This window comes from Vulpes vulpes, chromosome 11 (genome assembly GCF_048418805.1).
Source record: "Vulpes vulpes isolate BD-2025 chromosome 11, VulVul3, whole genome shotgun sequence".
Lineage (NCBI taxonomy): Eukaryota > Metazoa > Chordata > Mammalia > Carnivora > Canidae > Vulpes > Vulpes vulpes.
The window spans coordinates 13,477,937-13,501,434 of NC_132790.1; the positions used below are offsets into that span (position 1 = coordinate 13,477,937).

Consider the following 23,498-nt stretch of genomic DNA (forward strand, 5'->3'; position numbering starts at 1 on the left):
CCAGAAGTCCCGTGTCTTGCTATCTATACCACAGAAACTCTCATGTAAAAGTTCATAAGCGTGCACAATGGCTACAGCAGCAGTGGTTGCAATGGCAAAAGATTGAGACCTGGGTGTCCACCAGTACAGGAATGATTAAATAAACTTCAAATGTATCCATACCATGGAAAACAGCAGTCATATTATTTTTGTACATTTACCTGTACATATCAACTTGAAAAGATGGCCATAATTATTGACAGTTGGCCACTGAAAGGAAAGTCACAGGACAGAATGAATAGAGAAATTTCATTTTTACAAAACAAAAGTAAAAATGAGTATATTGGGGATAAGCGCAAAGGAGGGAGGAGGTACACAAGCAAGTTAAAAAGTCCAGGACTGTACCCAACAAAGTCTCAAAAGTGCCTATCTTTGGAGAAGGTTGGAGGTGGGGAAGTCATGAGGACTTTCTTCCTTTAGTGAATGCACTTCAGTGTTGTCTGAATTTGTTATACTCTTTCATGATGCCAAAAGCAAAAACTAGATCTGAAAAGTCACAAAATAATGATTTTTAAAATTTCAGTATTTGCAAGGCATCTCCTAAAGTGACCACCATGGGATGTGACACCGCCTCTCCTGTCTCCGTATGTGGCCACTGGTCCTGGGCTTGCCCAAGAGATCACAGATGAGGATGATCTCCGGGACTGAGACTCTCAGGCCCTCTCCTATTTGCAAAAGAAATCTGCCAAATTACAACTATTTCAACAAGATGGCTAATAAAAAGGACTAAGTGCCTTGTTCAAATTTACAACATCATAACTTGCTGAATTCAAGTTCACTCGTCTTCAACTAGGGGCAATCAAAATTTATATCCTGCATTATCCAACATTTTATGTTGACTTAGTAAGCCTTGCTGAAGAGTTCTTAACAACTGCTAATGAGGAAATTCCATGGGGAGGAGAGAAGGTGACTCTCCTAAATCCAAAAGAGCCTCAATGAAACACTATCGCCACTTGGATTCTCATAAAAATGTCAACTTATGGGGTGAAATGACCTTCCCATCTATGGGCAAAGTTGCTCATGAAGAGAACTTTAAATCGATGCAGTGTCTGAGAGGTGCCAGTTTCGTTTAGCAGAGACTGCCCGCTCAGTTACCTGTGGGCCCTGTAAAGGTGCAACAGCTGGGCAGGAGGGACAGGTCCCCCCAGGACCACCACTCTTCATTCAGCACTGCCATGAGGGAAGATGGACCCAATGCTGTCAGACCTGCAGGTTCTCATGCAGAGCCAGAAATCCAGATTTCTAGACACCATCTACCACCTTTCAGATGCTAGCCACTAACTGTAGTTTTAGAATATTGTGAGCGCTGAACCAAATACATCTGCAGGCCAGATGTGGCCCATGAGTCAAGTTTTCAACCTCTGCCTGAAAGTATCTACATTTTCTTAATGGGTAATTTTTGTTCAATTTTATTTTCAGGAGGACAGCAAGAGGCAGGGAAATAATATGGGATGAGAGTCAAGCAGTTGATACTAAGAATATATTCCTAATGTACTTGACAAACAAGGGTAGTGGTCCCTAACAAAACGGGAAGAAATTGTTGAAATTGACTCGCCTCTACCAGGCATAAAACCCTCGAGAGTGAGGATTTCCCATGATCCAGAGTGAATTTCCACAATTTGCTATCAATGAATCGACAAGAACTTACTCCACTACTACGTATTAACCGTTCATCATAAGACATTTAAAATAACAACAGCAAGCACAGAAATGCTCCTCAGTGCCGGATGCTACTCAGGCATTTGGCACCCGGCAGCACCAGTGTGGGTCACACAGGCTCTGGGCAAGATTCCAGGAAAGGCCTAACACATCTCCCTCCGAAACAAAAACCAAAAACAACCCGGAATGTAGACGTATCATAAAATTGTGCTCAGTCGTTTTTTCCCCCAAAGCCCAAACAATAAGATATATTTGTGCTACTAACAGTATCTGCATGTAATCTGCAATCCACAAAGTGCCTTTCTTATATCCTATCTCACTCCTCGGGGCCTTTACTGCACTGTAGACCTTGTATCCTGTCTGAAGTCCTCTCACGGTTGTTATTAAAGACAGGACTCTTAAAGAACCAAATACATCCACATTTTCTTAATGGGTAATTTTTGTTCAATTTTATTTTCAGAAGGGAGGCAGGAAACCACAGTAACAGAGCACAGAGCCGTGGTGGCTTCCACGTGCCAGGGCTAAGTACATTTTCATTTCACCCTCACAAGAACCTCATGGAGGGGGTGACCATCCTCACCACCCCATTTTACAGGTGAGGGAACCAAGGCCTGCAGAACTTGGGTGGGTGGTCCGAGTCATACCACTAGCAGGCACGGAGCTGACATTCAGAATCGGGTCTGCCCCCAGGGCCTGGGGCCAGCACGCCAGTCCCCTTCCAAGGTGGAGTCTGTGCTTTCAGCCCAAGTCAGTTTGCTGCTGGCAAATTTAGCTAAGGTGTGGCCAACGTCCTCCCGCTGCTCCTCCCCCATGCCCACTTTCCCCACTTGGTCAGAAGCCATTTTTTTTTTAATTTTTATTTTTCCCACTCAAAACCAGGGTGAGTCACTCAGAGATCAGCCAGCCAGCCCCGGAGGGCCCCAGAGGCCCGGTGAGGTGCCCCTGGGGGACTGGCCTCCCTGCTGCCAGCCTAACGCAAGCTGGGTAGCCCAGCCTGCTGGGGTGTAGATGGGGCTTGCAGGGCACTGCTTTCTGAATGGGGTCTGGGAAGCGGTGCTGATGGTCACAAGAGCCCTGTGAAATGGTCACTGAGGTACCAAGGGGGGGTCGGGGGACGGCAGGGGAGGTGCCTGCAGCTTGGGAGCGGGGGAAATAGTTATGTAGCCAGTGGCTATGAAATGTCTCTTATGCAAGGCCCCACATCAGACCCCCCCTGAGAGAGGGAGACACGGTCTCTAATGTGCACGGGGATAAATTACGCGAATAAAAACACGGAGCAGAGCACACACACCCCTTTACGCACATGCGCTCGCCGGCCCAGCACACGCATGCACACGTGCACCGTGGAGCAGCTGCTCCTAAGGTAGCGGCTTCTGTCCTCCCTCACCTGCTTCCGTGGGTCCCTCAGCCTGACTCTGCAAGGTGCTGCCCTGCCACAGATGCCACACCACGGCCGGTCCCCGGGGGCTCCGCAAGGACCAAGGCAGCAGGCACACAGGTCACGACAGCCCTTGGTGCGCATAGCCGTGCTCAGAGTGCGCGCAGGCCCAGAGGCGCGGAGGAAGGCGCTGGCTCCACGCTGGGGGAGGAAAGGGGTCCGCTTGCCTGCGAGGGCGAGGGGGGCTGCAAGCCGGAGAGAGGGACCAAGGCGCTGGGCCTCAGGGTCTGAGAGGAAGGGACCCTGCGGAGGCCCAGGTGCCTCCTCCGCGCAGCAGTGGCTCCGAAACAGAAGCAGGGGAGGGTAGAGGCCAAAACATGTCGACAGGGGGCCCAGGCACATTTCATGCCTTTAAAAAAAAAAACGATTTTATTTATTTATTCATGAGAGACGCAGAGACACAGGCAGAGGGAGAAGCAGACTCCATGCAGGGAGCCTGACGTGGTACTTGATCCCAGAATTCCAGGATCACACCCTGGGCTGAAGGCAGACGCTAAACCGCTGAGCCACCCAGGGATTCCCAATTTTCATGCCTTAATGGTGATGGTGATGGTAGGACCCAGGTCTCTTATCAGGGAGGTTGGGGGAGACCTCCCAGGAGGAGGCAAGTCAGGGGTAATGGGCACAGAGGAGGCAAGCCAGAAGGCAAATACACCCATGCAGCAGGAACAGATTCTGGAAACATCCTTGAAAGGGAGAGCAGCATCCTAAGTCTTTCTAGGCGAGAACAGCAGCTCCGGGTGCCTGCTGGAGCACCCTGGCCTACAGGACACCTCTGTGGTTAAGAATGGCTCCTTCCTCTAGGAAGCCTTCCCAGATTACTGTGAGGCCCCCCGCAAAAACTGCATTCTCAGGATAGTTTCCCAGCTCTGCAGCAGAACTAGGAAATGGAGAAGGTGCAACAAGCATTGAGCTCACGGCCCCACAGGGAAACACGAGCACATATACTGGTGACTGCCCAGGTGCATGGTGCCGGCTCCCGTGGGGGCTACAGACACCGCCCTGGCCTCTCGGGTCAGAGCCCCTTCCTGTCTGCCACCTCACAGTGTTCATCCAGGACTCGAGGTTCCAAGGCAGGTAAAGAAGCTCTTGGGCATCTCCACAAAGGACCACTAGCTGTCCTCATCCCCTACCCAGAAGAGCATTCTCAGCTAGGGGAGAATGGGGGAGAAAAGCTGTCAGCGCTTAGCAAGAATCATTATTTTGGCTAATGTAGGAAGTGTGGGACTCACCCAGGATGTAGCTGGGTAGACCTGACTCCCGAGAATTCCTTGATGGACTCTTTTTTTTTTTTTTTTTTAAGATTTCATTTATTTATTCATGAGAGATACACAGAGAGAGAGGGAGGCAGAGACACAGGCAGGGGAGAAGCAGGCTCCATGCAGGAAGCCTGATGTGGGACTTGATCCTGGGACTCCAGGATCACGCCTTGAGCTGAAGGCAGACGCTCAACTGCTGAGCCACCCAGGCATCCCAATGGATTCTTTTTCATTTTGAATTGCTATTCCTATTCCATCAACAACAGGAGCTTTGTTTTTTTTTAAAGTCCAGGGCAAAGACTATAGGGCAGTTACATTCCTGAGGCCTCAGTATGCCAGGAGACACGACAGGTCACCACAAACCCAAACCCACAGCAAATGCATCCTGTACTCAAACCTGAGGGGAGGGGTGGCCCTGCCGAATGCAATGGCCAATGAACCTTCAATTCCAAATACATTTGATCACATTATAAATCTGTTATTTGGCTGCACAAACAGACTTGACCATCCCTATTCCTTCAACAAACACTTCCTGAGCCAGGTGTGCTGTTCTGGCACCGAGAATCCAGAGACAGTGTGTGTGCATGTGTGTGTGTGCCCGCACATGCGCACATGTGCAGTCCCCACCCTTAAGGAGTGTGGTTTACTGAGCATAACAAGTAGTAAATCAACAGTTATGCTGATAAGTGCTTTGGGAGAGAGAAATGCAGGGTAGTCTGGGAGGCGGGAGGAAGGTCACGTCCAGGTCACAGAGAGGAGCAGGGTGGGAAGGAAGGTGTCCAGAAGAGTGGAAACCTGTCCTGAGCCACTGAAATGGGGACCAGGGGGTGGGTCATTCCCAGGATTGCCCAGCAGTGATGGCCGTCAGGAGGCTGGGCTGAAGTTAGAAATCCAGGTTAGGGAAAGAGTGAAACAAGGAATGTGGCCAAAGGCCCGATCATGAAAGACCACAGGCCTGCCAAGGGGGCTTAGGATTTATCCCATAAGCAACGAGAAGCCCTTGGGGAATTTTAAACAGAAGAAAGCCATGATCAGATGCGGGAGTTATAAACATCATGCTGATAAGGAGTGTGGGGGTGGAATGAGGCAGGACAAAAATGGACACAGGAAGACCAATTAGGAGGCTGTTGAAAGAAATCCAAATGATGAGTCCTAAGGGAAGGAGTGGGGAAGGAAGAGAAGGGAGTGGACAAATCAGAAGATGTCCTCTTCAGTAGGACGCTGTGACCGACAGAACATGACAGGTGAGGGAAAGGACAGAGCCAGGGACGCCTTGTTCAGAAGGCTGCAGGGGCAGGCAAGGCAGGAGACATGGGGAGACAGACGCACCTGGGAGCAGGTCCTAGGCCGGCTCTGCAGTTCTGGGTGACTGCCGGGAGGAGGCGGGCAGTGCAGGGGCTCACCCAAGCACAGTCCTTGCGGGGATGAGAAGGGACCAAGGAAAGGCGTACTCGGGGTAAGGACAAAGGAAAGAGAAGTGGCAAAGCAGGCTGCGGAGGCGAGGTCTCTGAGGCTGGAGGAGAACCAGGAGAGGCAGGCCGAGTAAAGAGACTGCGTACCTACCAGGGAGGGGAAGGGAGCACTCCGCGGGCCACAGACACGGGACCCGGAGAGGACGTCCGCACTGCTGGGAGCCTTTAGTTAGCTATTAGCAACCGTGGCCCAGCAAAAGAATGAAGAAGTGTCGACAGTGCAGCTCACGTGTGTGGAGCCCCCAAAGAGAATTAGTATGACTTCGCCCCCAACAACCCCTTTCATCTGGCTTCATTCCTTGGTGGGGCTTTCCCCATGACCCTAATTAAACTACTGGCCCCATCACCCTCCACCCCCCTCCCTCACTTTATTTTTCTTCAGAGCATTATCATGCCTGCCTGACCTTACATTATACATCTCACATATTTATTATCTCCCCTACTGAAATTTCCTCATGAGGACAGCGAATTTGTCCTGTGTCAGCTCCACAGTCACAGTGTCAAGAGCAGCACCTGGCACACAGAGGTGAAGCACCTTTCTAGCTCATTAGAAACAACGAATATTTACTGAGTACATCCTCCATGGTAAGATCATGCTAGAAGCCGAGGGACTGGTGGTAAACAAGACAAAATAGGACCCTGCTCTTGGAGCTTAAAGTTGGAGGTAAGCAGAGAGAAATACCAAATATTTCAACAAAAAGTAGACGATAATTGCCATTGTGCTAGGACTGGGATCTGACGGTCATGACTTCCAGTGCTATTTCCTTTCCAAACCCAAGACTGTCACCTTCTCCAACTAATGGAAAATTTTACCTGGGGAAAACAGTTAAAGTATTTGAGGTTTGGTCTTGTTTCTTCCAGAGAGATCCCACGCTTCCTCCACCCTTTCAACAGACTCATAAAAAGTAGAAACACCCGCTAGAGGCTCTGAATATTTAACCTGTACAGCTCAATCTGTCTCTAGTCCTTCTACATGTGTTGGAGGAGATATCCCAGACTTAGGTGAGAGAAAACAGGGAGCAGTATCAATCAGGGGTCAGATCTAGGTTCCAATCACTTATGACCTTGGGCAGGTTACTCAACCTCTTTATGATAGGATTTCCTCACTGCTGAAGTGGGAATACTAATTCCCCGTGCTGGAGGTTGTTGCAGAGATGACATAAAATGACACCTATAGAGCACCCAGCACCGTGCCTGGTACATAGTGAGGGTTCAATAAATGGTGGCCCTAACCAGTTATACCTGTTGCTTTTATGAGCAGATCTCAAACAGCTATATTCACACAAATCAAGCCAAAAACAACGCAGAATTCAGACTGAAGAATGTATACTCAAAATACTCAGAGCACAAATTGACATCTGGTTGGATGACCTGAGGAATTATCTCGAAGTCCCATATGTGGGAAGACTCAGCAGTAAGAAGCCTCATTTCAGTTTCTTGGTCTCTACCTTCTTTTCTCCCTCAATTTAGGCAAATGCAACCATTTCCCCAACAAATCACATCTTGTCTTATGGCAAGAGTCCAGACATGGGCTGGATTCCGTGGTACAAGTTGTGGCAGAGCCAGGAGCACCACACCTTAAAAGGAACATAAGAACACAATCACAAGCCCAATGTACACACAAACCCCCAAACAAAGCTTGGCTCTGGAGAAGGAAATGAGAACTGGTCGTAGCATGCCGTGCCTGCCTCAAAGCCAAAGAAAAGGTAACTGTGACATGCAAATGTCCAAATTGCATGTGTATCTCCCTTCTTCTACCACCCAAACTTTCTCTGAGTGGTCCATTTCACTAATGTTTCTGATTCCTGATCCCTCATTTATGTCCATCCCTGTGCGGCCTGGAGCCCTCATCCTTATCCTCCTCTTGTGGCATCACGTTCCTATGACCAACTGGTCGCCAATTCAGCGGCCTTCCTTCAAGTCCCTTATCCATAGTCTCTGCTGTCTCCTTCTCTTCCCTTCATGGGACTCTCCCCTCCTCCACCTCGGGTTCTCTTCCCTTCATCTTCCACCCAGAGCTATGCACACTCCCCAAGACGCAGCTCTCTGTTCATCCTGGGGAGAACTTATTTCATCCTGTGGCTTCCCTTCGGCATCTCTGGGACCAAACCTTCTCAGTCCAGGCTTCAGCCCTGCATTTCCAATTGTCTCCTGGACATTTCTTGTGGTTGACCCACGGTCATCCCAAATTTAGTGTAAAACCAGATGCATCAAGCATTAGCCCCTCTCTGTCTCCAGTCTCCACATTTGTTGATGGTACCACTGAGAACTATCAAACTTTCATTTTCTTTGGCTCCTGTCTTTAAAGTCTAAAAAGACTATAAATCTTATGGTTCCCCCTTTGCAATGTCTCTTCTCTTTGCTCCCATATTAACCACTGTTAACCACACAATGTCACACGTGCATTGGGGCTCCTTGGAACAGGCCTCATGCCTCCTGTCTAGCTATCAGATGAAAGGTCTTAGCATATCATTTTTGCCATTTCACTTCTTTGCCCAAAATAACCTCAATGGCTTGCCATTGCCTCCAGGACAAAGTCCAAGTGCCTTAGCCTGGCATTCAGGGGCTAGAGAAGGAGTCTGCAAACTGGAGCCTACAGACCAAATCCTATCTACCACCTGTTCTTGTAAATAAAGCTTTTCTGGGATCCAGCCACACCCATTCATTCATGGATTATCTGTGGCTGCTTTCACGCTACAACAGCAGAGCTGAGTAGCTATGACAGAGACCACATGGCCTATGAAGCCAAAAATATTTACCACCTGACCCTTTACAGGAAAAGTTTGCTGACCCTGGTCTAAAATAATCATATCCTGCCAAAGTTCTTGCCCATGACTCCTCTGGATGACGCTCTTGCTCCTGTGCGTCTGCTGCTGAGCCCACTTTCTATCTTACACCCAACTTCTCAAGTCCAAGAAGCTTATTTCACTCCTCTCTGGATTTTTCCTTCAAAACACAGTCAAAGCCCCAGCCCTCCATGAGGCCAGCTGTGTCCATCCCCTCCGCCCCTGGATATCTCTCTTCCGGCCTCCCTCTCTGCATCTTTCACAGAAACAGTGAAGTTTTACTTCTCTCGTGGGTCCTTTCCACCTATACTACAGGCTTCTCTAGAGTCTAGGCTTCGTAACCTCCACAGAGCCGTGCCAGTGATAACTTCCTTGCCGTTCATTCCAAATACTGATCCTCAATAGCAAAATTTGGTAAGAAGGCATCAAACAAACTTACCAGTGAAGGCCTAGGATTCCACATTTGAAAACTTAACTTTGGATCCGAAAGTGTGTACTCTAACCAGCACCACCTAAAAGCCAACGAAATAAGAGTTTAGCCTTAAGACAGAATACTTACACATGGTCTTTACATTTACAACCCCCAGTAAGTTTTGATTTACCATCCTCTCAGGATGCCCATTGCTATTACTTTGCCTAGAAAATCCTGCTCATCTTTCAAATCCCGGCAAGCCAGGCACCTCCTCCTCTCAGTTCCCATGGAACTCTGGTGAGACATTTATGGTAACACATTACACATGGGAGCATAATTTCTTATTTAGGAATGGGGGGGGGGGTCGCTAGAGTATAGGCTTTTCAAGAGAAGAGACCTATTAAAGTTACCCCTTTTCTTATTCCAAGAACACTGTATTTAGGCAGTCCTCAAGAAATATTGGTAAAATGGGTAGAAAAATAACTTAGTTCCTTAACACATGTTGAAAATTCTGCTAGGCCACAATTTTCCCTAGACAAATACATGCCTCAATCCCACTGCTTTTAATAAGCAATGGTTTAACAGGAAGGATTAATGAGATTAATCTGCAAATGCACACCTTTGGAATGGCACTCCCCTGGGCAGAGAGCCTTCAGAGGCTCCCAGAATCTAAAAAGCAAGCCCAACTCCGTGAGCAGGCTGCCAGGCCTGCACCAACCGGCTCAGTCCGAGTCCACAGCCTCAACTCACATGGCCTCCCCCACTGACCTCACAACCCAGACAAACACAGCTAATAGCAGGTCCCCTCCCTTTCTGCATTCCCTCCAGCTGGATGTGTTTTTCCCCTTCTCCTCTTATTTCCTATTGAAATGCCATCCATTTCCAACATTGTATCCCAGATCAAGTTCATGATGGGGCCATTAAGTTTTTTTTCTCCTCTGATGGTAAAATGCACATGACATAAAATTTATAATCGTAACCATTTTCAGGTACACAGCTCAGTAGTATTACGTACATTCATGTTGTTGTGTAACCGTCACCACCATTCATCTCCAGAACTCTTTTCCACGAAACTGAAACTCTATACCCATGAAACAATGAACTCCACTCTCTCCCTTCCCCGCCACAAGTCTCTGAAACCCAGTAAGTTTTTGTGAAATGCATAAATGATGAATAAAGACATGAATGAATGTGACCTCAACCTTCCCCACAAAAGCCAGAAGTGCTGTCCCCCTTCCACTAGACTCCCACTGCACGGTCTTCATCTTCCTTGAGTTATTTCAATCTTAAATGATCTGTTTGGCATAACTGTATTCTTCAGTGGAGGAAACTGACTTATTTGAAAGATTAAGCTTGGGTCTAAAAGCCTGCCATTGGTCTGTCCTCCATGTTGCCAGATCCAATGAGCAAGTCTCGGACCTTGTCTCACAGTCTTTGATACTCATACACCATTCCCTCTTGTTGGAGGACTCTTTTTCACTTGGCTTCTAGGTTAGCACTCTTGGTTTTCCACCCACTTCATTAGCTCTTCTTTCCCTTTGCTGGTTTTTCCTTATCTCCCCACCTCTTAATGTCAGAGGGCCCCAGGGCTCAGGCCTTGTTCTCATCTCTTCTCTGTATACCCTCAGTCACCCTTGCCTCCCACCCCGGTGGTTTCACCTAGTATCTGGGATTCATATGTCATTTGTATGCTGAGGATGCTCAGATTTCTCTCCAAGCCTGGAACTCTCCTCTCAACTCAAAGGCTAGTAGAATATATCCAACTGCCTGCTTCAAGTAAGATGCCAAGTAGACAGGAGCTCTGCGTAAGTCACGTTCAATGTGTCAAACTGAACATATCCAATGAGGAGCCCTGGCCTTCTCCCAGGCCTGCTCCTCCAAGCCGTCCTCATCTCAGCTTAAGACAATGCTCTTCCAGTCACCCAGGCCCAAAAGTTTAGAGTCATTCTCATCTCCTCTCTCTTACTCCATAGTCCAATCCTTGCAACATTGGTTTGTGCTTCAAAATATGACCAATTCTCACTCCCTCCACCATTGCCAACATAGATAATTGCAATGGCCTCCTAACAGGTATGCCGGCTTTGGCTCCTGGTGTCACTCCTCCCTCCATCCATGGTCTAGTCCTGGTTCAGGAGGGAATTGGTCACAACATAAGTCAGAACAGGTCATTTCTTTGCTTAAAATCCTGAAAAGCCTTCATAGCAAGGGCAATACCAAAGGGATGAATGTTTCTAAAGTAGACCTGCAGGCCCAGGGGCAGGCTTGTGGGGAGGAGAACTCTTCAGGTCAAGGTCCTCCTACCATCCATCTCTCAACTAGCAGTCCTGGCTGCAGCTCCTATTAGCTGAGTTCGTAAAGAAAGGAAACATTTTAAAGGAAGAAAAATACAATCAATCAGCTTCCTTTTCCAGTTAAGAAACCACAAAAAACCAACAACACTCACATTTCTCAAGAAGCAAATAAGATATGTCAAGTCTGCCACCACTTAATAACTAGTTTCCAAAGATAAACCTAGCCTTTCAGGGGATAGTTATTACCCCCTTGGTGGCGGTGTTGGGGTGGGGGGTGATCCTCCTTAAGCCCCTCTTCTTCCTGCATCCTCCAGCTGGTCATCAAGCCCTGGTTGCCTGATTGTCTCTAGACTTTATGCCACTCATCCTCTTTACCAGGGCTGTGGCTGGAGATGAGGTCCAAAATGAAACAACTAAGGCTTTTAATTAGCTCAGCTGGGATGCCTGGATGGCTCAGCGGTTGGGCGTCTGCCTTCGGCTCAAGGATGATCCCAGGATCTAGGATTGAGTCCCACATCGGGCTCTCTGCAGGGAGCCTACTTCTCCCTCTGCCTGTGTCTCTGCCTCTCTCTGTGTGTGTGTGTGTGTGTGTGTGTGTGTGTGTGTGTCATGAATAAATGGATAAATCTTAAAAAAAAAAAAAATAGTTCAGGTCTCATCCACTCTCCTTGGAGCTCCAGCGACAACCTCCTAACTAGTCTCTCCACCTCTAGTCACTTACTTATTTCCAACCACAACCCCCAGACACAGTGTCTGAAATGATTTTAATAAAACCTAAATTTGATCAAGTCCCCTGCTTAAAATTCTCCAAAGAGTTCCTACATTGCTGTACTATAAATTCTTCAAAACATATTATAGTAGGCCATGATGAATATTCTTTTTTTTTTTTATCTTCCACAGACACTTTTCTTCCACCTTCTTAAAAAGATCAAGAATACCCCCAATAAGGGTGGGCAAATGATCCAGCCCAGATTAGAGCATTCCACTCCCTGGCAACAGTGATTGGCCCCAAGGATAACCACAACACCCAACCTAAGCAAGTCAGAGACTTTCTCTAGAACTGAAAAACAGATGTAGCCATGTCACCGCAACTGCTAAACTGGGGCTGTCAGCAGTGGTGCCCCCAGGAGGAGGGTGGTCTGTCTGCAGGAGGAAACACTGATGCCAACATACAAAAACAGAAGACAGGCAGCTAGATGGACCCCTAGTGACACCAGCTCCCATTCCAGAACCTCTTCCTTTTTTGAACTCCTACAGCATCCTGCCTAGTTATAGAACCAATAACTACCCACTTATGCATCAACTAGTGGGGGTCTTGACAGGCCCATCACGGCATTACTCATACCTGTGCCTTTTCCCCACACTGCTTCTTCTGCCCAGAATACATTTTCTTTGGATTTTACATAGCAGCCAGATTTTGAGCTCTATGGAGCCTTCCCTGAAGGGCAGCACCATTAGTCCAGTCTTCCAGAAGTGCTCTAAAATGCCTGGAATATGCCCGCTCTATTGCACTTGGACACCTCAAGGCCTTCCCAATCTTAGCTGGTTGTCCAAGCTAGAAGCCTCACACTCAACCTAGTCTCCTTGCACTTCCTTGTTGCCATGTGGACTCTCCTCTTCTTCCTCTCCACACCATGTCTACCATCACAGCACAGGACCGGGTTATCTATGACCTGGGCCTGGACAACAGCCTCCCGTGTCTCTGCCACTTCCCCCATCCCATTCCTCCACACCACCATCAAGCCCCCCAGCCACCTACTGAATCAAATCCCTGGGATTTTAAGGGCCCCCACAAACTGGCCCCAATCTATACTCTCTAGCTGCTCCCAACCACTTCCACTTCCAAGAAGATGGAGTGCAAGTAAGACTCCTGGACACTATGTATAAAGCAAACATAAGAAATGTCTGAAAGGGCAGAGTGAAGAAGGCAGACCTCAGGACTTGAGGAATGACACCATGGTGAGTTCCCAGCATTTTCTTTCTTTTTCCTTTCTTTACTTCATCTTTCCCAGACTTGGAATTGAAGAAGCCAGCAACCTAGAAGTATAAAAGGTACACATGTGCACGCACACACACACACTTTAAAAAAGCCTGAACAAAAGCTTGTGCCCTCTAGCAAGGCAGAAAACTTTTAGATGGTAAGCCCTCTATTATCGCCAAACAACAGAGAAAGCCCTATTTCACCTCCACCCATACCAGCAAAGTGCACATGGCATCTACAAAAATCCCTACAGTGAACAATCCACTTGAAGGTAGAAGACTGCCTTCTCCCCTAGACTAGGAACAGACAATGATGTCCACTCTGACCAATCATATTCAGCACGGTACTAGAGGTCCTGGGCAGCACAAAGGACAACAAAGAGAAATAAGGAACAGTACTGTTTTGCTCTCCAGTGAAAACAAAATCCCTAGCCGGTGCCCAGCACCTAGTAGGCATGCAACATCTGTTGCCATGACTCACACTCTGCTCTGTTTAAGATAGATTTTCTCCCCCTTTACGCTCCCACTGCAATCACTGCCTATTAAAAAGTTCTAGTTTCTGCCTTGGCAGGTCATGATTGCCAAGGAAGGACCAGAGAAGCTGTTTCCATTCTCACTCCCAAACACACATATGCTCTTACATTGCAGGCAGCAGGGATTGGAACTGGCTTCTATAGGCATCTCTCAGCCACCCAGGGGGAACATCAGGCCCTTCCACATCAGGCCAAAGTGGCCCCAAGGCTTGGGCCAAAGACTCCAAATGGTGACGTGGAACCACTGCTTATGTTGTCTCATCCAGGTTCTGTGCTGGGAGGACCACAAGTGCCGTCCCTCTGTCTGAAAGCTCAGTTAGAATGTGATTTGGGGCACCTGGGGGGCTCAGTCTGTTAAGCGGCCAACTCTTGGATTCAGCTTAGGTCGTGACCTCAGGGTGATGGGATGGAGGAGCCCCACATGGGGCTCTGTGTTCAGTGAGGACTCTGGTGGAGATTCTCTCCCTTCCTCTCCTTCTGTCCCTCCCCCCTGCCTGTATACACACACTCTCTCTCGAAAATAAATAAACCTTAAAATGGGTCAGGGCCCAGAGAACATTCAGGTATTCTTTTCCCAAAACCTTTCCCCTCTTCTTACCTCTCTGGGGTGGGGTTGGGGGGCAGGGAGAGTGAGATTAACAGTCATTAGGCGAAAGCCAAAAGCTCAGAAGAAGCCTGACTCCTCTCTTTGTCCCACAACCCTCAACCAAGCCCACAACAGACCTGTTGCTCCACGTCCAGGACAGATCTCAAATCCAGCCACTTCTTACCCTTCTTACCATTTCCCAACCACCACTCAGGAGCTGGCTACTCCCGCCACTCATCTGGACCAGCCCGCCAGACTCGAACTGCCCTTCCCACAATCAATTTTCAACACATTAGCCAGAGTGATCTTTTCAAGATGTAACTCAAATCACATCAGTCCTCTTTCAAGACTCTGCAATGTTCCTGGGCTGCCTTGTCACCCCCAGTGCAGCCACGTCCTGATGATGCCAATGGCCAGGCCCCCGTGGCTTCCCTGCCCTGACTCTTGGCCACTCTCCTCCTCATACTCCAGCCACCGTGGCCACCTTTTACCCTGCTGTTCCCATTCCCTAATGCTCCTCCCCCAGTTAGACACATGACTCACTACTTCACTCACTATGGCAGACACTCTGCTACAAGTTCACAAGAACCCATTTCCTTTTTCTTGGGGGCACACGGCTAGGCCATAGTTCCCAACAGCTTCCCTTGCACTTAGGAGCAAGCACAGGACTGAGTTCTGGTCAACGGGTGAGATGGGTGAGATGCTGGCTTCTTCCAGACTGCCCACAAGACCCTCTCTCTCACTCACCTTCCAGCTTTATGGGAAGCAATCTGAGCACCTTGAAGAAGGCAGAGTCATAGGATATAAGGAGGGTGGGTCCCTCTATAACCACAAGGAAGGAGCAGCCACACTGGAATCTTCCTAAGAAATAAAATTTTATTGTAAACTAAAAAATAAAGTTTCCTTGGGTTGATATACTGAGATTTGGGGCTTTGATCGCTACTTAACCTAACAGTTTGGTCTCCTTCCGAATGAGACCTTCTTTTGCTACTGTAAAATTCTCCCAATGCATCTTAGCCAACCTCTTCATTTTATTTTTCACCATAGTCTTTATTATCATATTGGATAATGTACAGTTTATTTACTATTTCTTTCTCCATCTCTCCAATTTTAAATGTGAGCTGAAGGCAGGATATTCTTACTTTTTTCTTTGTTTGTTTCCTTTGCTGTATCCCCTGAGTCTAGAACAGTGCTTGCCATGTTGTAGACAATCACTTGTTGCTGAATGAATGAATAAATGAATGTATGAAAGAAGTACCTGAGGCTCCAAGATTGGGTGAGGCCCAACTCTGCCATTTATTAGGTGTGTGACCCAGGGCAAGCTACTCTATCTCTTTAATACTCATTTTCTTCATCTGTAAAATGGGAGAAGTAATAATATTTTATTTGCAGAGACTGGGAATAATTGAGAATCCCTTAGTACAAGGCCTGGTAACAGCTCAGTTCCATAAATGCTAATTGCTGTTGTTATCAACTCAAGGCCAGAGGACAGGACTGGGTGTCAGGCCCTGGCAAGGCCATTGGTAGGAGTTGAAAGGATATGTACGTGCACAAACTCTTCTGGGAGAAATCGTGACAAACACCTAGGTAGTGAGATTTAAGAGCTGCCTAAAAGTTCTCAGTAAATTGCCAACGATCAGAAAAACATGACAACTGGTGTCAGGGGTGATGAAAAGTGTGTGCAGAGTCTGCAGAAAAGTGCTACTATGGAAAGAACACCACCCAAATGATGAGAGATCACTTTGTGCCTTTTAAGAAACAATTTTCACAGCAAAGCTCAAGAAAAGAGAGGCCTCTTGCATCATGGGGACAAGGTAATAAGGCTATAAAAATGGAACTCAAATAAACCACACACAGGGCCCACACGGGCCCAATTTTGCAGGAAAAACAGCGATTGCTACAGCATTCAGATAAGGGAGTCACACTTGGGCCTCAGCATTGCCAACAGCTTTCAAAAATCATTAGGCTGCAGAAAAGCCCCTAGGTTTGCCAAATTAGCAGTGCTAGCTCTCACCTGCCCCTCTCTCATGCTCACCTCTTTCTACTGACACGAGGACACAGACAATGATACCTAATGCCTGTGCCTTCTTCACCATCTTCAAAACACAGAATCATCCGGAATGAATAGCACCTCGCAGTCTGCAGCATGGCTGCCCTCTCCAGAGGCCCTCCCGGCTGTCTCTGTGGCTCAGACCTGCTCTTACAGCTCACCTCCTGGAACTCTGCAGTGCTGGGCCTTGTTGACAAACCCCTTCCTTGAGGCTCTTTCTTCCTGTGGCCCCTCTTAGTTCTCAGCAAACTCCCCCATCCCCTACCCCTGCAGTCCCTCTATCTCCACTCTGGCCCCTCTTCTACCTGTGTACCCCTAATCCCTGGCACTCCAAGCCTCTGGTTCTAAGGTCCGTTCTTCCCCTCTATCAGAGGCAAGACAGCTTTGTGGTTAGAAGCAGAGGTTCTGGAGCCAAATCAACTGGGCCTCATCTTGGCTCTCCAGCAGTACGATCTTGGGCAGCCAATAAACTACTTCATGTCTATTTCTTCATCTGTAAAACAGAAGCAGTGATAGTACCTCACTTGGGCCACTGTAGAGATTACATGAGTTAATATATAGGAAGTGCTTAGAACCATGCCTGGCATCTGATACACACCCAAAAACACCACAGCTTCAGCCAAACCCCAAACATATCCCCATGTCCATCTCCTCTGTCAGCCTTTTAGCTTTGCCGGGAATGTCCAGTCCCCAACTCAGCCAGTCCTTGAAGGGCTGCATAACACCCTTCCTGACCACCCCCCATCCCCCCTCCCCTCCCCAGGACATGGAATTCTCCCCTTTGCTAACAGGATGGGGCTGCCCACCCCAGGACCCTCTTCTTAGTCACCCTTGAAGGATCATCAGTTTTAGACATGTCTTATCCTTCCCACTCCCAGTTCATGAGCTCCTCAGAAACAGGGTGCCTTGGGTTTTCTCTTCCCTCCATTTTTTTTTTTTTTTGGAGATTTTATTTTTTATTTATTCATGAGTGACACACAGAGAGGCAGAGACACAGGCAGAGGGAGAAGAAGCAGGCTCCCTGCGGGGAACCCAATGTGGGCGGTACTCGATCCCAGGACCCTGGGATCACACCCTGAGCCAAAGGTAGATGCTCAACGGCTGAGTCACCCAGGTGCCCCCTTCCCCAATTTTTATTCCGGGCAACCTTATGCACTGCAAAGACTCAGCTGACATTTGCTGGATGAGGTTGAAACGGTCCACGTAATCATCAACCGGAGACTGAAATGGCAACAACAGAGCAGCGGGGCACAGGAAGCCTTCCTCACCACCCCGAAGCCACACGGATTCCAGGCTAAAAAGAGCGCTGGGAACCAAGTCAGTGACGCTGCTTTGTCGGTTTCATTCTGGTTGTTTCCTTGCGGCCAAACAAAAAGCCAAACCCTTTCAGCAAGTTTGCAACCTGCTTCCACTGCTAAGAGCACTTCCTGACAGGCTCATTCTGGCTTAAGGAGACCCGTTTTTTTGTTTTTCAAAAATCCCATTTACTTTTTCTTGTTTTAGGGCATTTCTTATGAACATTGTTAAGAAGAGATCACTGTTTATTTTATTCTACTGTTTTAATCAAAGCATCAAAGCTATAGGGATATAGAATTCCTCAATTTGAGCAGATAAATTAGTCCTTAAGAAAATGTACTGAAAAAAAAAAAAAAGAAAGAAAATGTACTGGCTCACCTCCACACTTAGGAACAAATAAGTCATTTATTACTTGTAAATATGCAGCCGTTCATTTATGTCTCATTTCACGTTGCTGTTACCCCGCTTCTTCGTTCACGGAAAATACAACAAAAACATTCCTAGCATTCAAAGTAAATTTTAAATATATCCTCACACCATTTTTCTTGAAAAAAAGAAATCCTGATTCTCTGTTTGATCTTGGGCCATTGCCATTAGCTAGATAAATGCCAACCTAATAAAATGATTCTGGAAAACGCAAAGATGGCTAATGTAGCATTAGCTGAAAGAACAAAAATTAAAAGCAACCTAAATGCCCCATAACAAACTCAAGGCTTCTTGAAGGCACTGCCTTGAAAGAATATTATGCAGCCATCTTAAATGGGCATGATAAAAACTAGGGAGCCGCACGGAACGGCCTGAGGATACAATCTTAAAGAGAAAAGGGAGTGCAAACATGCAGGCATATATGGTCACGCCATCAAGGTGCCCCAGCTGGGCAGATGGGGCCCAGAGATTGAAGTCAGATGCAAAGGAAGGTAGAAGAGAGCTAAGAGGAAATCTCATGCAACAAGGCCAAAGAGAAAGGTAGGAGCCATCTGAGAATGAGGCTCCTGGGCACAGGGGAGGGACCATGTTTAGGAGAGCAGAACGGGAAATGGAAAAGACTCCATGAAGCCAAGGTCATTTCAGGAATTCCATCCCAAAGCAGGCAAGGGGAATGGGAAGAGAACCCTCCCGAGTTTTGCACAATGAATCATTCCCTGAGTAAGAAAATTTTCAAACCCCTAGATGACGGGAAGCTTGGTCCACAGTTTGGCCACCAGGACTGCCGCTTGCAGGTTCGGCCCCACCCAGGCCTCTAGGGCTAATCTTGACCCAAGTCGGGAGGGATTTAAGAAACTTGAGCCTGTAACCCAGGGATTTGGCGTGGTACTAACCTGGCAGATAAAGAAAGCAAACCCCCAAGACAATGAGCATCTTGACAAAGGCCCCGCAGAGAGTGATGAGCTGTGCTCACACTGGAATCTGCATTTACCGGTCTCTGGGTCTACAGCTCTACTGAAGAGCACCCCAGTACACAAACTGACTGATGAGTCAGGCTGATTGGCCTGGCACGAAGTGTAGAAATCTGGCTGATTCCAGAGAAACAGTGGCTTATGATTTAGTGAGTCCAACCAGAGCAGGGCAGGAAAATCCCAGTGACCCCGGGACACTAGCAGTCCCAATCAAGGAGAAACAGCCTGCTCCTGCACATTGTCCATGCTGAAGCCCTACTTCTAAGTCCTCAGGCCCCTGCACTTTGTTTTATCAGCTGAAGTTCTGCTGCCCTGTGGGTGCCAATGCTGATCGCTAACGGCATGGCCTCTGGCACTGGTATGCCACCTGTGGGCCTCACAAGGCAACTATCTCTGCATAGAAGACAAATGACTCCAAAGCTCCTCCCCACCTCCCCCTGAACCCCTTGGTTCTTATACTTATCCCATCAGAATCCCTACTCTGGACTCTTCCTGCCAAATACAAGAGGCCAAACTCATTGCCCTGGCATTGAAGATCCTCCCTCCTACGGCCCAAATCACCTACCTACTCATGCCTCCCAAAGCACCTACCCTTCTCCCTGGACTGGGCAGGAGCTACTCTCCTGTTCCTTATATCCCCTCCAGAAGCCATGCTCTCCTCTCCACCCCAAATTCCCTAAGGATCAGCTCAAGCTTTCTCTGCTTCTCCCTTGCCTCTTCCAAACACACTGGTATTGCTCACATTGTCCCCATTGAAGGAGTGAGTGTAAACTGAATCACACTGTCTCCCTAGGGCCAGAACAGCCAAAAGGCCAGACTCTCACATGTAGAACTAGCAAGTCACCCAGACATCGTCATTCAAAGGACTACGCACAAGAGGCCCTCTTCTCCCCCAAATTTGTTCTAAACACACTATGAAAGATTTCATCACTGAGTGGTTGTTAGACTCTCTCGATGCCCCTTGGGAGGAGGGTGCAATCATGAGGCAGTGATGCTGGAACCAGGACCCCAGAAAGGGACTACAGAGTCCTTTCCACCTGTCACATGTCTGCTGGCAGTAGACACTTCCTGAGCGCCTACTACATACCACCCCGTGGGTGCAGGGTCCATAGGATACAAATCTGAACAAGCCCATCTTTGCCCGACAGGACTTTGGGCTCATACAGAGAAAAGAGAGAAACAAGTCCCACTAACGCAGCGGGACAAATGCCACAGACAGAGAGGGCACAGAGGGAAGGGCAGCGGGTAGCAGCAGTGGCCATGATGCAATTCAACCCAGAGGTGGGCTGGTCCCTAAAGGATATCGACACCAACCATGAAAACACTAGCAGCCAGCACTCGCTGGGTGCTTCCGACGTGGTAAGCACTACACCACAGCCTTCACTTGCCTTAGTGCAAACTCATTCACTCATTCCTTAGTGAGACCCTGCTACTTCCAGGCACTGTTTAAAGGCACTGAGGTATAGCCGTGAATGAAATAAGCACTAGTCTCTGCTCTCACAGCTTACCTTCTGTTGAGAAAAGAGACAATAAATCAGTTAAGTAAAATGTAGACTAAGACTATGTTAGAGGATAGGAGTCAAGAGGAAAAGTAAATCAAAGGGGAAAGAGGGAAACATCTGGGAGGCAGTGGGCTGAATGGTACAATGTTAAACAGGGTGACATTTGAGAAAAGACCTGAAGAAGGTGAGTGATCACAACACACGGATATCTGGGGAAAGAACTCTCAAGGCAGAGCGAGCCAGCGGAGGAAACAGCCTGAGCCCGAAACAGGCCTGGCGTGTCTGCAGAACAGCAAGGTCTCTGATGTGGCTGGAGTGGAATAAGAGAGGGCCAGGAGGGATCAGTGTGTCCGGCCACATGAGTTGTGCACTGCATAACTCAGGAGGGGCACCACCCGCACGCACCACAGTGAGCTCCGCACAACTCAGCCTGTTTGGTTACCCACCAGACCCTAGGGTGGGCGACCGGGTCAGAGAAGCACCGGGGAGCCTTGTTGAGGATTTGGTTTTTGCTTTGACTGAGACAGGAAGCTACTGTCGAGAGGGCTCTGGGCCAGAGCACGACTTGGTTGGACCCCCTCCTCACGGGGTCGCTGGGCAGAGAACGTACAGAGCGAGGCAAGGTCGGAAGCAGGACACCAAGGAACGCAGAGGCCTGCAGGGATCACACTCGAGTGCATACTGTGTTTCCCTCCCAATCCGTAGAGGTGGTTCTACGATCACTCTTTCAGAGATGAAGAAACTGAGGCTCAAGAGAGATTTGGTGACTTAGCCAAGGTCACTGCCTTGTTTCACTGAGTGTAACAGTGGCAGAACCAGCAGGACTGGGAAGCCGGGGAAGAGAACCTTCCAGGTGGCGTGAACACCACCAGCCACGGAGCAGGAGCTCAGCAGGGCCTGGCACGCTTACGGAAGGGCAGGCTCGTGGTGCAGGGGATCCGGGGCCTGAGGGCAAATGGCAAGGGCAGCCCGTGAAGTCTGTGCCCTGTCTGCTCACGCAGATGCCAAGCCAGCCTGGCTGCCTGGACCAGAACAACTGCCTCTGAACCCTTCCCCCGGCCCCATGCTTACCCTTCCCATTTCAGCCCCCAGGCAGCCAGGAGAGCCTTTAAACCACATAAATCTCGTGTTATTTTCTTACTTTCAATGCTCCAGTGGCTTCCCTTCATACCAGACGCACAGGAGACCCTTGATTAACGCTGAATGAAGAGCTGGCTCCCTCATCCCAGCAGCGGCAGCCTCGTGCAGCCTGGTCCTGCTTCAGGCCAGGGAGAAGCATGCCTTCCCGTTGCCCTCCCTCGCAGAGGGAGGCAGAGCCATGCTGAAGGGTGCAGGGGGGCCCGCCAGCCAGGAGTGGCCAGGCAGACGAAGCCAGGCCGCTGTACGAGCCGGTTGAAACGCACAGGGAGAGAAGGGTAGCCATTCAGACCACCTAAGAGGCAACTTTTGGATTAAACTTGTTTTAAATGCAATTGCTTATTCCAAAGCAAACTGGACACACTCCACCACGCTACGGCCAAGTAAAGGAGGCCTGCAGACGGCCCAGGCCGTAACGACAGTAACAGGCACACTCTGAACAGGGGTCCTGGCCCTGAGGCCTCAAGGCTCCCAACGACATTCTAGGTGAGGACGATGTGTAAGAGATGCCAGAGGCCTCAGAGCCACAGGCGTTAGGCAAGTCACGGAAGGCTCTCCTCACTGAGTCTGTGTCTTTAAAGGGTGGATCCAAATGACTGCATTCTTCTCTGGATCTGCAAACAGTGAACCCCAAAGCTACCCCAGAAACTGGGGAAAACTACGAAATGAAGGTGAAATGAAGGTCGAAAGAAAACTTTACAAAGTTCAGCTGGTTGATAGTTGGGACAAAAGGATATATTGCTCAAAGGATCGTGACCACTCCCAGGGTCTAAATCCAGGCCCTGTGAGGGCCACCCTCATTCCAAAGCCCTTTGCTAAATGTAGAACTACGTAAACACACACACACACACACACACACAGGCACGCACGCGCGCGAATATGCAGATATATTTTTAAAAGAATGGTGACAACACCAAAAGGATGAGAATAGTAACAAGCTCCCCTCACCACCACCACCCGAGACAATTAATTTAGTAACAAAGAGCCTTCCTGTCAGCCCTGGTAGGAATGTTAAACGATCACAGCGTGAATGACTTCGTCTCTGGTTAAACATCACAGCTCATGGGTGGGAGAGCAGTGAGGGGAGCTCTGGAAGCCAAGTGAGTCCCAGGCCTGGAAGTTACACATCCTGCATCAAGCCAGTGTGAGGCAAGCTTCAAAGGCTTTGTTCTTTGACTAGGATGATGGGAGGAGAGAGGTCAGAAAACACAGTCACTAAAGGTCTGTAGGAGGAAGGGTGCGGAGTCTCCATAGGAGTGAGGGTCCTGCTCGTCCTGGTTTTTCAGAAAGATGGAGCAGGCCAAATGGCCAATCTGACAGAGAAGTATAATGGAAAAGAAGACTCAACAAGGGAGCTCAGGAAAATCACTCACAACTACCCAAAGTCCAGCTCTTCTGGGGAGTCGAAGGCCAAGCAGACAGTGATGCCCAAAGGCCCTGTGGGGTGTTGGTGATCAAGAGTTTCAGAAAAGGCAATGGCCCAGTAAAATGGCCTCACTACTTACGAGGCTGGACTCTGAGCCACCAGGAAGAGGTCTGGGGGTGGTTGAGGAGGGGGCAGCAGAGAGGAGCTCATTAAAACTAAAACAACAACAACAACAAAACAGAAAACCCGAGCCCTAAAAGGAACAGTCCAATATCCTGCTGGAGGGACGCTCCAG

The 23,498-nt window shown here is 48.6% G+C and overlaps 1 protein-coding gene across 26 annotated transcripts in view; it reads right to left on the minus strand.

Annotated features, from left to right (window-relative positions):
- The window catches only part of BMAL1 (basic helix-loop-helix ARNT like 1), a 101,157-nt gene that overhangs the window by 60,330 nt on the left and 17,329 nt on the right, over window positions 1-23,498 (minus strand). For 15 of the 26 annotated variants that reach the window (XM_072725625.1, XM_072725612.1, XM_072725619.1 and 12 more), the window contains exon 2: window positions 9,093-9,165. The exons of 4 other annotated variants lie outside the window; for them this stretch is intronic. The gene's annotated coding sequence lies outside the window, so the exon portion shown is untranslated. Of the gene's footprint in view, window positions 1-9,092; window positions 9,166-13,289; window positions 13,394-15,202; window positions 15,317-23,498 lie in introns of all 26 variants that reach the window. 7 more of the 26 variants (XM_072725621.1, XM_072725628.1, XM_072725626.1 and 4 more) reach the window with 3 other exon arrangements.